Here is a 12,344-nt window from a genome sequence, read left to right as displayed (position 1 = left end):
AGATTCACTAAATCATCCCAGATAGATATTTGAAGGAGAACTCACCACCTCCCGTGGCAACCTGTTCCACTCATTGATCACCCTTTGTGTTATTTGATAGTATTAGGAGAATGTTAATTAGTCTAGTAAGAATTGATGAGCATTTTGAGTGAAAACAGTATTTCAAGGAACTACACCATATATCCCATACCATGTGGAATTTTTCAGGACATTTTCAATTTTATTAATATTTTCATATAAGATGATTATATTCACCATATTTTGCCATTGAGCCTCTGTTGGAGGTCACCTGTTCATCAAATCCATTCCACTATTGTCTTATGGGCAATAAAAAATGTTTCACAAAGTAATATTCGTATATGGTAGTGTCATTGTTCAACATCTAGGAGGCCTAGTAAAAAGGTCTGAATTTTATAACAATACCAGATTCAGGCTTCTTTCCCACGAGCGTATATATATATATATATATATATATATATATATATATATATATATATAAGACGAAAGCCCTCACTGACTCACTGACTGACTCACTGACTGACTCACTGACTGACTCGCCAAAAGTTCTCCAACTTCCCGATGTCGTAGAAACATGAATTTTGGCGCAAGCATAGATTATCTCCAAAATAGGAAAAGTAATTGGGTCCCAACTCGATTATTCAATTCTAGCGCAAAAGAATTGGCGTCAAAATTTAACGTACGTAATCTAAATTTCTCAGTTCCCAATGTCATAAAAACTTAAAATTTGGCACGGGCATTGAATATGTCATAAATAGGAAAAGTTAATAGGTCCCAACATGATTATTCAATTCTATGTGCAAAAGAATTAGCGTCCAAATTTTACGTATGGAATCTAATTTTCTCACTTTCCGGTGTCATAGAAACTTGAAATTTGGCACTAGCATTGATTATGTCATAAATAAGAAAAGCTAATGGGTCCCAACTCGATTATTCAATTCTATGCGCAAAAGAATTAGCGTTGAAATTTTACGTGCGGAATGTAATTTTCTCACTTTCCGGTGTCATGGAAACGGGAAATTTGGCACGAGCATTGATTATGTCATAAATAGGAAAAGCTAATGGGTCCCAACTTGATTATTCAATTCTATGCGCAAAAGAATTAGCGTCCAAATTTTACGTACATAATCTAAATCTCTCACTTCCCAATGTCATAGAAACATGAAATTTGGCACAAGCATTGATTGTGTCATAAATATGAAAGTTAATGGGTCCCAACTCGATTATTCAATTCTAAGCACAAAAGAATTAGTGTCCAAATTTTATGTATGTAATCTAATTCTCTCACTTCCTGATGTCCTTTTATATAAAGGAAGCGTTGCATGGTTACCTCCACGTGGTGTTTTCTGGGTAACGCAGAGAACTATGCAAAATGGTGAACATATCTTTTTCCTCAGCATCTCTAAAGTAACCACGACTTCATAAGATTTTCCATGTGAAGACCACATAAACACCAGTACCAAATTAACTCGGGCGAAGCCGGGTATATCAGCTAGTATATATATATATATATATATATATATATATATATATATATATACACTATGTTGGGAGAGATGAAATTGGTGAACGGGCACACAAATCAAATGTTTGTGCGCCCGTTCAGACAGCATGGGTCCTGATGCATATGCTACCATGACTACCATGCCGTCGCCCCTTTTCCCTCCCTCCCCATCACAGGCTCGCCTCTCTTCTCCTCCCTGCTCGTTCTTTGCAATGGGAAGGGGCAGAGCTAAGTGCCGTCCCGCCCCTCCTATTGATGGCTATGGACAAGGGGAGGGGAGAGGGCGGGAGCTTAGCTCCACCTACATCCCACCCCTTGTCCACAGTCAGCAATGGGTGGAGACAGGATGGACCGATGCTTAGCTCCGCCCCATCCCTCCCTCTCACATTGCAGAGAGCCAGCCAGGAGGAGAGGAAAAGTGAGCCTGCACCGGGGGGGGGGGGCAGGCTCCCACCTGCGGCCGCTGCCATGGGCCCATGCAGTGGCCGGCGTATTCCAGCCCAAAAGATAGTTCCTGGACTATCTTTTGGGCCTGACATAGAAACACCCGGCGCTATATTGGGCTGGTCGGGCGCTTTTACGTCTCAGGAATATGGCCATGTGATTTGATGCATTGGAATCCAATGCTTTAGATCACAGCATATATCAGCCAGACGTGAAAACGGACGGCCGTTATACGCTCGTGGGAAAGAAGCCTAAATGAAAGAAATTAGCATCAGGTGTTAAACATCTATGACATTGAGAAATGGGTCCTTTCCCCATGTGATATAATTTAGTTGGAATTTAAGTAACATTAATGAGTTATGTAAAGTTGAATACGTTTATTATTAGCGTCTGAAGATACTAATAAGTGGCATTCCATAGAATCTGACCAATCTTCATCTGTAAGAGAGGGTATACAGACTCTCCATTTATCTTCTATTTTTATTTGCATGGGTAAGAATTTAGATCTTATTAAGTGAGTGTACAAATGGAAAATTAAAGGCCCATTTAGACACAACAATTATCGCTCAAAAGCACTGGCTGTGATTGGCTAAGTGTCAGCCAATCACAGGCAGCACTTCCAGCAGCCAGGAATGTTTTCAATACCCGGCGAGAAGATGAAGAAGAAGATCAGCTCTGGGACCTGGGGAGAAGATGAGGCAGCGCCCCAGACAGTGTGGAAGAGGTGATGTGTACTTTCTTTTTACTCCTTTAGTTACAGCTTATTTTTGGGGTAGGGCTTATATTTCAAGCCCCCCCCCCCGAAAATCTTTGCACGTGATGCTACAAAGTCACGCGATTTTGTGGTGTCACATATGACTTTGTAGCGCTACAAAATCGCGATATTGCTGCGAGAAAATCACAGCGATATCACACGGTGCAACGATAGGAGTCACCCGTGTGAAGGAGGCCTAATACTTTAGGCTCCTGTGTAAGACCCTGATTAAAGGGTAAGAGGAAATGGATGGACAAGGTTTCAGATATTGAATACATACCGCAGGGCGTAATTGAAGAAATTTGTGGAAATTTGGGTATATCATACATATTTGTTGTATTTGTTCAAAGGATACAAAGGATCCTTCTATATTAAATATGATAATGACTTTACACCATGTTTAGCCCAATAATCGGAGTCAGGAAAATTAAAAAGATGAGGAAGTCCTATAGTATTCCATAAGGGAGTTTCAGTTGGAATCTCTTGATATACTGTCATTTGAATGGCAAATTTATGTATAGGTAAAATGTGTTTAGAGTATAATTTTTGGGTTTTCCAATACTGTCCATAGGAAAGTAGAAGAGGAATCTATCTTTATCCGTTCAGTCGGGGCCGACTCTTGGACACTTTATGGATCAGCCCTCTCCATGCGGTTCTGTTTTGTGCTGCTGCTTTCAGTTTGATCATATGCATAGTGGTGTCTTGATTTGATAGTATCCAGCCAGCATGTTCTTTGGCAACCAGATCATCTTTTGCCGCTGACCACTCCAAGCATTATCAATGTTTTACATGAATTAGCATTATGTGGCCGAAGTATGAGAGTCTCTGCTTTTGTAATGTCTCCCTCCAATACCAACTTTAGTTTGATGCGGTCTAGGACTGTTTTGGTTGTGATCTTGGCGGTCCACGGAATTCATAGGAGTTTCCTCCTGCATCAAAGTCCGAAGGCATCAATCTGCTGTCCATTTTTTTCAGTGTCCAACTTTCGCAGCCGTAAATTGTGATTGGAAACATGATTGCGTTAACTATCCGTCATTTCGTCGCAATGCTTATGTCTTCATATATATATTCATACTTAACATTGTGCTGCGACCTAAAAGAGGAATAGTATGTCAAATGATGTTCAGTATTAGGTAGCGGTTTATTTTTACATAGCGTAGTTGTCCTGCTATATATTATCATATAAAGTCCGGTAAAGCCATACCCGCTAAATCTGTAGGTCATTATAATGTTTCAGTACTAATTCTATGCCTAGAATTTCCCCATATAAGAAAATGACGAAAGGGAATTTACTGTATTGAACTATTGTTGAGTTATTATGCTGTATACTATAAAGAGGTTTCGATAGAATTACCATCCTAATGAGATTTATTCTGCCGGGCACAGATAAATGAAGTGAACTCCATATTTTAAATGGAAAATAGAGGAGTAATAATATATATTCCTAGATATTTAAACTGTGAGACAAATTTGAGATGACAAATTTCTTCACCTATTGTCCATCCCTCTTCCATTGAAAGATTTTCTCCAGTTAAGTAGGTCTCAGAAGATTTACCATATTCTATATCAATCATAGACAAATTTGGAAAGTAAGACTTGGGTTAGAAAGAAATAATGTCAGCATATAATCCTATGTCGTTTTCTTGGGGCCCAGTTGTTATGCCTTGGGTATTTGGTTCTTGCCTAAATAACAATGCCTAAGCGTTCAATAGCAATAGCTGCCTTAGCCAGCAAGGGGCGGAAAGGGGGAGAGAAGGGAGTTTAGGAGAACCGTTGCTAATCTCTCTCCCACCGCCCTTTTCCGGAAGCTCTCATAAGTTCCCATAGTAGTCTATGGGACCAGCCGGCGTATTCCGACCGAAAGATAGGTCCAGACCTATCTTTTCCAGCCGGCATAAAAACGTCCGGTTGGCTTGCCGTTTTTATGCACCAGAAAATCGCCCATCTAAACTGATGCATTGGAATCCAATGCATCAGATGTTCGCGTGAATAAAGCCCGAGTCAAAGGCCTTTCGGTTGTTTAAGAGTGCTACGCCCCGGTTTTGTTCTTGTTTCCAGCCTATTTGTGCTATTATCTGTACACGTATGATGTTATCTGATGTTGGTACGAATCCTGTTTGGTCAGAGTGGATAATATCATGGATAACTTGGTTCAGTCTATTTGCTAATAATTTAGTAATAATTTTATAGTCTGTATATAGGAGAGATTTGTGTCTGTAAGATCCACATTCTTCTGGATTTTGATCAGGTTCTAGTAAAATTACAATATTTACCTCATTAAATAAATCTGGAAATTTAGCTTCTTTCATGATCTTCACTGTATTTTATATAAAGTTGTATTAGAAGGCCATTTGGATCGGGTGATTTATTTTTGAACATAGAAATAAAATTTCTTCTATTTCCTCCTGAGTATTAGGAGAATTGAAGAAGGTGAGGAGATAAGCCCAGTAGTCCAACTGGCCCGAGTGGGAGTCAGCAGGGACTAGCAGACTAGAGTCCCTGGCTATGGGGAAAAAAGGAAAATGGTCATCGTAGCTGCAGTGATAGGAGAATGTCCACTGACTACTGGATGGGCCAGCAGAACAGGCAACTGCTAATGAAGTTGGAGTGGAGTACAGCGATAGAGTGGAGATGGAGGCTCCATTCCCACCATTACCAGAAGTAATGATCCCGGCTGCAGACCAAGCCAAATCACCAGTATGGCCCAGAACAGACAGACCCAGATTGCACAAAAGCAGAGAGCGAAAGTCTAGAGGTGCTCATGTAAGAAACTGTATCCTTGTAGGTGCTAGGCTAAGTTCTTTGTAAGGTTTGGGACTGTAAGGCCTGTGCATTAACGCATGTGAATTGCCATTAACGTTAAAGTATTATGAAAACAAAGGTTTGGTACCGTGTTAGCCAGTAGAGCAAAATGTGATTGTTCCCAGCAAGAGAAACTACGTAATCTTATGTGGAGTGATGAAATGCAAATATGCGTACAGTAAAAAGTTTCATTGTGCTGCAAATTCACTCGCCTTCAGCTGTCCACTGTCACACCATTATAATATTTCCTGAAAACCACTCTAAATCCAGCCATACAATCCTGCACCCCCCCCTCCTTTTTAGGGTGTGTTCACACGAGCGCATAAACGGCGCGTTTTTGCGCCCAATCGTATAAACATGACCATCTAAGGAATTGGTTTCCAATGTATTCATTCGCACGGGCGATTTTACGGCACGTAAAAACGGCAACCCGAAAAAAAAAACGCAACATATGCGACCGAAATACGCGCCAACGCATATTCGTTGGCCAAAAAGATAGTTTGCAAAGTAGGAACAAACAATAATACGCTTTCTAGCTCTGGTCATGATCGCCGAAAAACGTTCTTTCCGGCGATTAAACGCTGCGCACGTGCGAACGTAAATACGCCTACGCTCGTGTGAACGCGCCCATATGGTGACAATTGGGTTGCCACCCGTCCAATAAATCACTGGCCCAGCCGGTAATTACTTGCAGAGGTTGGTAACTTTTTTTTACTGACCATATTAATGGCTGGTAAAAAATAAATAACCTACATTGGGGCACGGGGCTGAATGGCCCTGTCACATAGCTGACTTGTTGGGACCTGTTTTCGAACATCCAGCTGGGCAGCAATTTTCTAACAAGCAGTGTCTCCTAATGCTCACCATCTTCAGATGCTCTAGCAAACACTGTGCTGAGGTTACCCTGGCTCACCCCCTTCTGCTGTATGTAGTTTACAGGAGAAGAGGAGGATCCAGGGGATCCTCAGCTCTGCGATGGCTAGAATGTCTGAAGGTGGTGAGTGTGAGGAGACGCTGCTAGTTAGAAGAATGCTACTCTATGGAAGGGAAGGGTTAAGAACCTCAGACAAGGGTCACTAATTTTAAAGAGTCCCAAAGTGGAGCCACATAGGGGGGAAGTGATAGTAAATTGGGCCACAAAAGGGGACAGTCATACCAAATAGAGTCGCAGAAGGGGATGCCAGCACCAAATGTGGCCACAGAATATAATGCCAACACCAAATGGGGCTGCAGAGAGGGACATTATCAAATGGGCTGCACAGGATGACGTTATCAAATGGGCCGCAGAGGGAGACGTCAACACCAAATCAACCGTAGAGGGGATTGCCAACACCAAATGGGGCTGCAGAAGGGGCACTATTACCATGTGGGTATGCTGAGAAAGAAGAAGCAGCAAATTGAGGAGATTGTGCATGACTGGCCATGACTGGAAGACATTATGAAGGACCATCACAGGTCTTATGACCCCCATATTGGGCCATAACGCTCCCATATTCTGGCGTCAGTTGAACAATAGCCCTACTACATACTCAAGCAGCACAAGCCCAGTCCCGGTTGAGCCATTAAATATATAATCACAATCTCAGTAATAAGATCAGAAATGCTATATTAATAGCCACAACTGACCATGGAAATGAGATACATCCTCCAATATTCCCGCCATGTAAATTCCCTCCAGTGCAAAGCGCAATAGCGTGGGACTAAATATCTAACAGTCTGCTGATGGACTGATATCCAATACTAAATGTATGCAAAAATATACCGTATAAATACAAAATGACCCTTCCGCCCCGATACATGAAGCACACGGAAAACGTGTTTCGATATGAAATAATTGCAATGAGACTATCAATATAAGAAATGAAACCGGGTGTAGCCTGCGGGAGAATATTTGCGTGTTCTCTGCCCGTTTTAGCTTGTTAATCCTCGAGTGTTGTGGATAAAATAACCAGATTAGAGGTTCACTAATCTTCCCGAAATACCCAGGAGAGCCTCTAATAACACAAACAGGATTATTTCTTCTGCTGCTTGCTGACTCCAGCCAGGCACTTACAAAGCCAACAGATGCGCATTATGATTAGTGTATTCTCCGTGCATCCCCATGTGCGCTCCTTACGCTCAGCCTTACAGGAACTGCAGGGAATGGCCGCAGTATATTATATGACAGCTTTAATAAAGATGTTTCCTAGACAGAACTGGATTGGGGTTATTGTAGAAGTGTCTGCCAAATACTATGGGAATTCCTGTGATTGGTCATTTCTCTATAGACTATCCTGGGCTGTCAATGCCGGGAGGCTACAAACAAGCCACTGTACCTTGGCCAGCATATTTTGATACAGGACTAGTGCTGGGTACTGAATATTTGTTACCATTCTGGATGAATACCCAATCTAGGAATGCCATCTTTGTCACCAAAAAATACAGGCCAAGGTAAAAGGGTTTGTGGTTTAGCGATGTGGTTAGGGGCATAGCTTATCATGATATAAAAGGGGTCCTAAAACTACCAGGGCTACTAAAGGAGGCCCTATTGCTATTAGGAACACTAAAGGGAGCCCTATTACTTCTTTAACATTTAGTAATAAGGTCTGATTATCACTATGTAATTAGCACAACACTTGGCAAACATGGTAAGCAACGTACAGTTGGTGCAAACTTGACCCGTACAATGGACAAGTAACGTCTCTAGAGACAGGCATGATTCAACAAAAAATTAGCCGCTATCTAAGCAGTCTGTATTTAATGAAGAGGTGTCCGAGACGCTTGTGCACAACAAGGAATAAGATAGGTTTCTTTTAACGCAAAGCTGCAATGATGAATAGAGTAATGTACCGAAGTCTCTACCTAGCAGGCCTGCTAACTTGTCTGCCTCTCATTGTTCATGTGCGCAGACTTTATTTTTACTGAGGTTCTTTCCTCATTTATGGACTACAGTGTCTTCTTCGTGGTGATAGGAGTACAGAGAATTCCAATGTCCATTGTCGGTCTCTGATCCAATAAGCTATAGAATGATGGGTCAGTCTTTGTAATGACTCCAGCAGTGTCCCTCTGGCTGTGGCCTGTGTGATTCTGCAGTATCAACTCCTGAAACAGTACAGTCTCAGCAATCCTTCCCAGCCCAGCAAAGCTCCAGACACAGTAAGCAGCTCCACTGATTCTCTCAGGTACCCTTACTCTAAGACAGCTTCACAAAGCCCTTGGCAGCTCTCTCTAGCGTGCTTCTCAATCACTTCCCCAATCCTCAGGAAGTTTATCCCTGTTCCGGGAGTGAAGCTTCATTGTAGAAATATTTGTGTGCACGAGTGCATAAACTTTTGCAAATACAATCACATTTGCCTGGCTCTCCCTTACACAACTGCTACCTCTGCACCCCCTTTAGCTTTACACCTGTTGATAGCTGACTGCCCCTACTCTGGTGCTGCATAATACTTGCATAGTTGCCAACTTGCAACTAGTCCTCTCTGCTGTTCCCAGGGGCACAAACATAAGAGTGCAGAGGGTGCAACCACACTCAGACACTGGTGCCTGAGGATTGCCAATATACAGCACAGTGAATCCTCTTCAAGGTGAACACTGAAAAATCCATTAGCAGCAACTCAGGAGAATAAGTTGACCTTATATTGGAGGCTTTTGCAGTAATAAAAGACAGCATGAACCTTAGGCTAATTTCACATGGACAAGTGTGAAAGCGGCCTTACAGAGCAAGGGCATCTGGTGTAAGAAGTGACTGATACTGATAATAAGATTACTGTTACACACCTAATTTTTTAGAGACTTACCCTATTATAAGTTGCCGTATATAGAGACTGTTACATTCTGTCTGCAATATATGTATATATATTTTCATGCATTATAGTGTAAGTTGCACTGTCGTGCTTGTTACTGCCTACTCTACAGCAAACAAACAGTTAAAGGGGTTGTATTAAGATTTAAAGTTATCCTGTATCCACAGGATAAGGGATAACTTGGGATCGGTCAACAGTCAGACCCCTACCAATCATAGAGAATGGGGGGTCCAAACAGTCCCCACATAAATGGGGTAAGTTTGCATAGTACATTCAACCTGCGGACAGAGGAAAATAATGGAGCATATATATTAGTTGCTAGTGCCAGATTGCTGAGTCAAAAAGTCACAATTTTGGAATAAGTGGCAGTATTGCAACTTAAGTATTTATGCCATCCCCTGCCACTTAACCCCTTAAGGCTCAGTCAGACAGGTGTTTTTATGTGCGAATTTATGCACCTGGCAGCGTTTATGCGCACATAAAGTGTGCTGCCCGCTATCCCCTGCTGCAGCTGGGACAGCTGCAGCAGGGGATTCCTTGGATGTGAAACCCCTGGATGTTGTAACATCCAGGGGTTTTACCTTTGGTCAATGGGGCCAGTGGCAGCAGCCCAATTGACATATAGAGAAGATTGCGATCCTCTGGCACAGCTGTAACTCATTGTTAGCCTAGCATGAAGGCTAGGAAGAAGACATTGCCCGGCAGGAAGAAGTCTGCAGAAAAATGGAAGCTGGAGATGAGGTGACGCGAGGTGGACTGCAGGAAGATGCAGTGAGGAGACTGACTGGGGAGAAATAGGTAAGTATAGATTTTTTTTTTTTATGGCAGAACCCCTTTAAGGACCAAGCGCGGTAAATATACAGTGCTTGGTCAAGGGCTTTAATCCCCACCGATAGTAAAAATACAGCCTGAGATTAAAGCCTCTGCTACTGCAATCAAGCAGGAACATGTTGGGTTCTCAGCTGTTAGGCAAAGCTTAGAACCCAGAGGAGAATGGAGAAGCGGCTTTTAACTGCTTCTGCTTTCTCCTTTTCCCAGCTAAAAACTGAAAGCTGAAGTATTACTTTCACTACGCGACCTGTCACAGTTGAGCTTCAGGATCCTAGCAGACCCTGATCAGCTCTGTTAGTAACTATTGTCACTAAAGGGAGATCTTTTTCCCCTGTAACTGGGGCTCCTATGGATGCTCTTAGGAGATTTCTCTCCTAGCTCTCCCTTGCCCCTCTCCATTCACTTAACACAGTGGCCATTGAGTACTGAATGGCTGCTGTTTACACTCATTGTTCATGGTTTTATGCAGCTTAAATAATGAACGATGATTCTGAATGATGAGTGTAAACAGCAGCCATTCAGTACTGTGTTAAGTGAATGGAGTGGGGCGGGGAAGAGCAGGGAGAGAACTCTCCTCCAGCCATCCCACTGTGAGCCAACGATACTCGCTCCTGTGCAACAGCATGGGAGCGAGTACATGCGGGGATGAGTGTCGGGCATAGTTTGCCTGACAGTAATCCCGTGTAAATTGGGCTTTAGTATGGAGGCATGCACTTGTTCGGTGTGTGATCCCAACGAATGCTGATTGGCTCCAGGCTTTTTATTGAACATTTACGTGCCTCACATGTAACACTAATTGTTACAGGTGAGAAGAATGAGAGGCCGCAGCACTGATAGATCCATTGAACCAGTAAGAAACCGCAGCAGCAAGTGTTCACATATTTATGAGCTCAGCCACCAATGAGCGTGTGTTGCGGAGAGGTCAAAATTTCAAATACACACCCACCAAAGATTCTCACACCCCCTAACTAGCCAATGAGTGGTACTTCGACCCGTGTAAATGCTCCCAACAATTTGTTCAGTGTTTGCGAACTTGAACAAGTCAACAATTGCTTTGTATAAAAGCACACAAACAGTTGCTTGTACACCTTACCAACTATTTGAGCGACTATTCAGATAATTGTCCTGTGTAAAGCCATGTTATGCTAGAATCTGGTGTAAATTATAGCTGAAACCTATCCTAGCATAGATGTCACCTTTGGCAGATGAGCAGTCTGAAAGATGTGCCAAATGGCTTGTGCCTTTGAATACATTTGGTGCATTTCACGGCAACATCACCTTTACCTACACTGGTCTCTAAAATGCCTGTTTGGGTAAACATGCCCCAATATGTTTCCTTTAGTAGCCATCAATGCAGCTGAAAAAAATGTTGCATTTGAGAAGATCCCGGTCTTCACAGGAGGCGGTGACCTTCATCTCTTCCAGTGCCCGTGACTGCAGGTTTATACTCATTTTTGTGCATTATAGACAGAAATCCCTGCCTGTCTGATAGTCTGTTCCCTGCCGAGACCATGCTGAGTGCGAAAGAGAAGCAGGTGGTGTGACTGCTGCTTCCCAGCATGCACTGGGATGATTCTAGAGGACGAGTTTCGTTTTAATAGAAATAGTTTTTCATCTTTCTCTGGGAAAGGAATTTTCTTCACATCTGACCAACCTCAAAGGGTTTGTTTATCCAACAGCTTATTGATCCTTGTTGTCACACCCACACCCTTCTCTAAACCGGGGTCTCCGTTTATGAAGTAGAAGTTATCTTTATTGACTTTTGCTAATGTTTTAACACATGGGGGGATTGAAATGTGTGCAGGTCATCATGATCTCTGGGCCCCTGGACCTGGCCCTACATTTAACATTGCCGTTCCTACAGAGTCGAGTCACATTTTTATGACCAGCTAATATCCAGGATAACCACCGTGTGCCATACAGACAGCAGCTAGACGGGCTTAATTAGGTGCTGGTAGGTAGTCTCAGGTATCTGGACTGCAGTGCATCCCATAGTTGCTGGAGGGTTCATGGGGGAGGATCAATAGAGCGAACACGACGATCAAGGCGTTTCTACAGATGCTCAATTGGGTTTAAGTCTGGGGAATTAGAGGGCCAATGAAGTACTTGAAAGCCTTGGTCATACTCTTCCAATCACTGTTGGACATTTCTAGCCATGTGACATGTCACATTGTCTTGCTGGTAGATCCCATCTGCCCCAGGGAAGTCA

Source organism: Eleutherodactylus coqui, chromosome 3 (genome assembly GCF_035609145.1).
Source record: "Eleutherodactylus coqui strain aEleCoq1 chromosome 3, aEleCoq1.hap1, whole genome shotgun sequence".
In the NCBI taxonomy this organism is placed as follows: domain Eukaryota; kingdom Metazoa; phylum Chordata; class Amphibia; order Anura; family Eleutherodactylidae; genus Eleutherodactylus; species Eleutherodactylus coqui.
Note: the sequence above shows the minus strand (reverse complement) of the source record.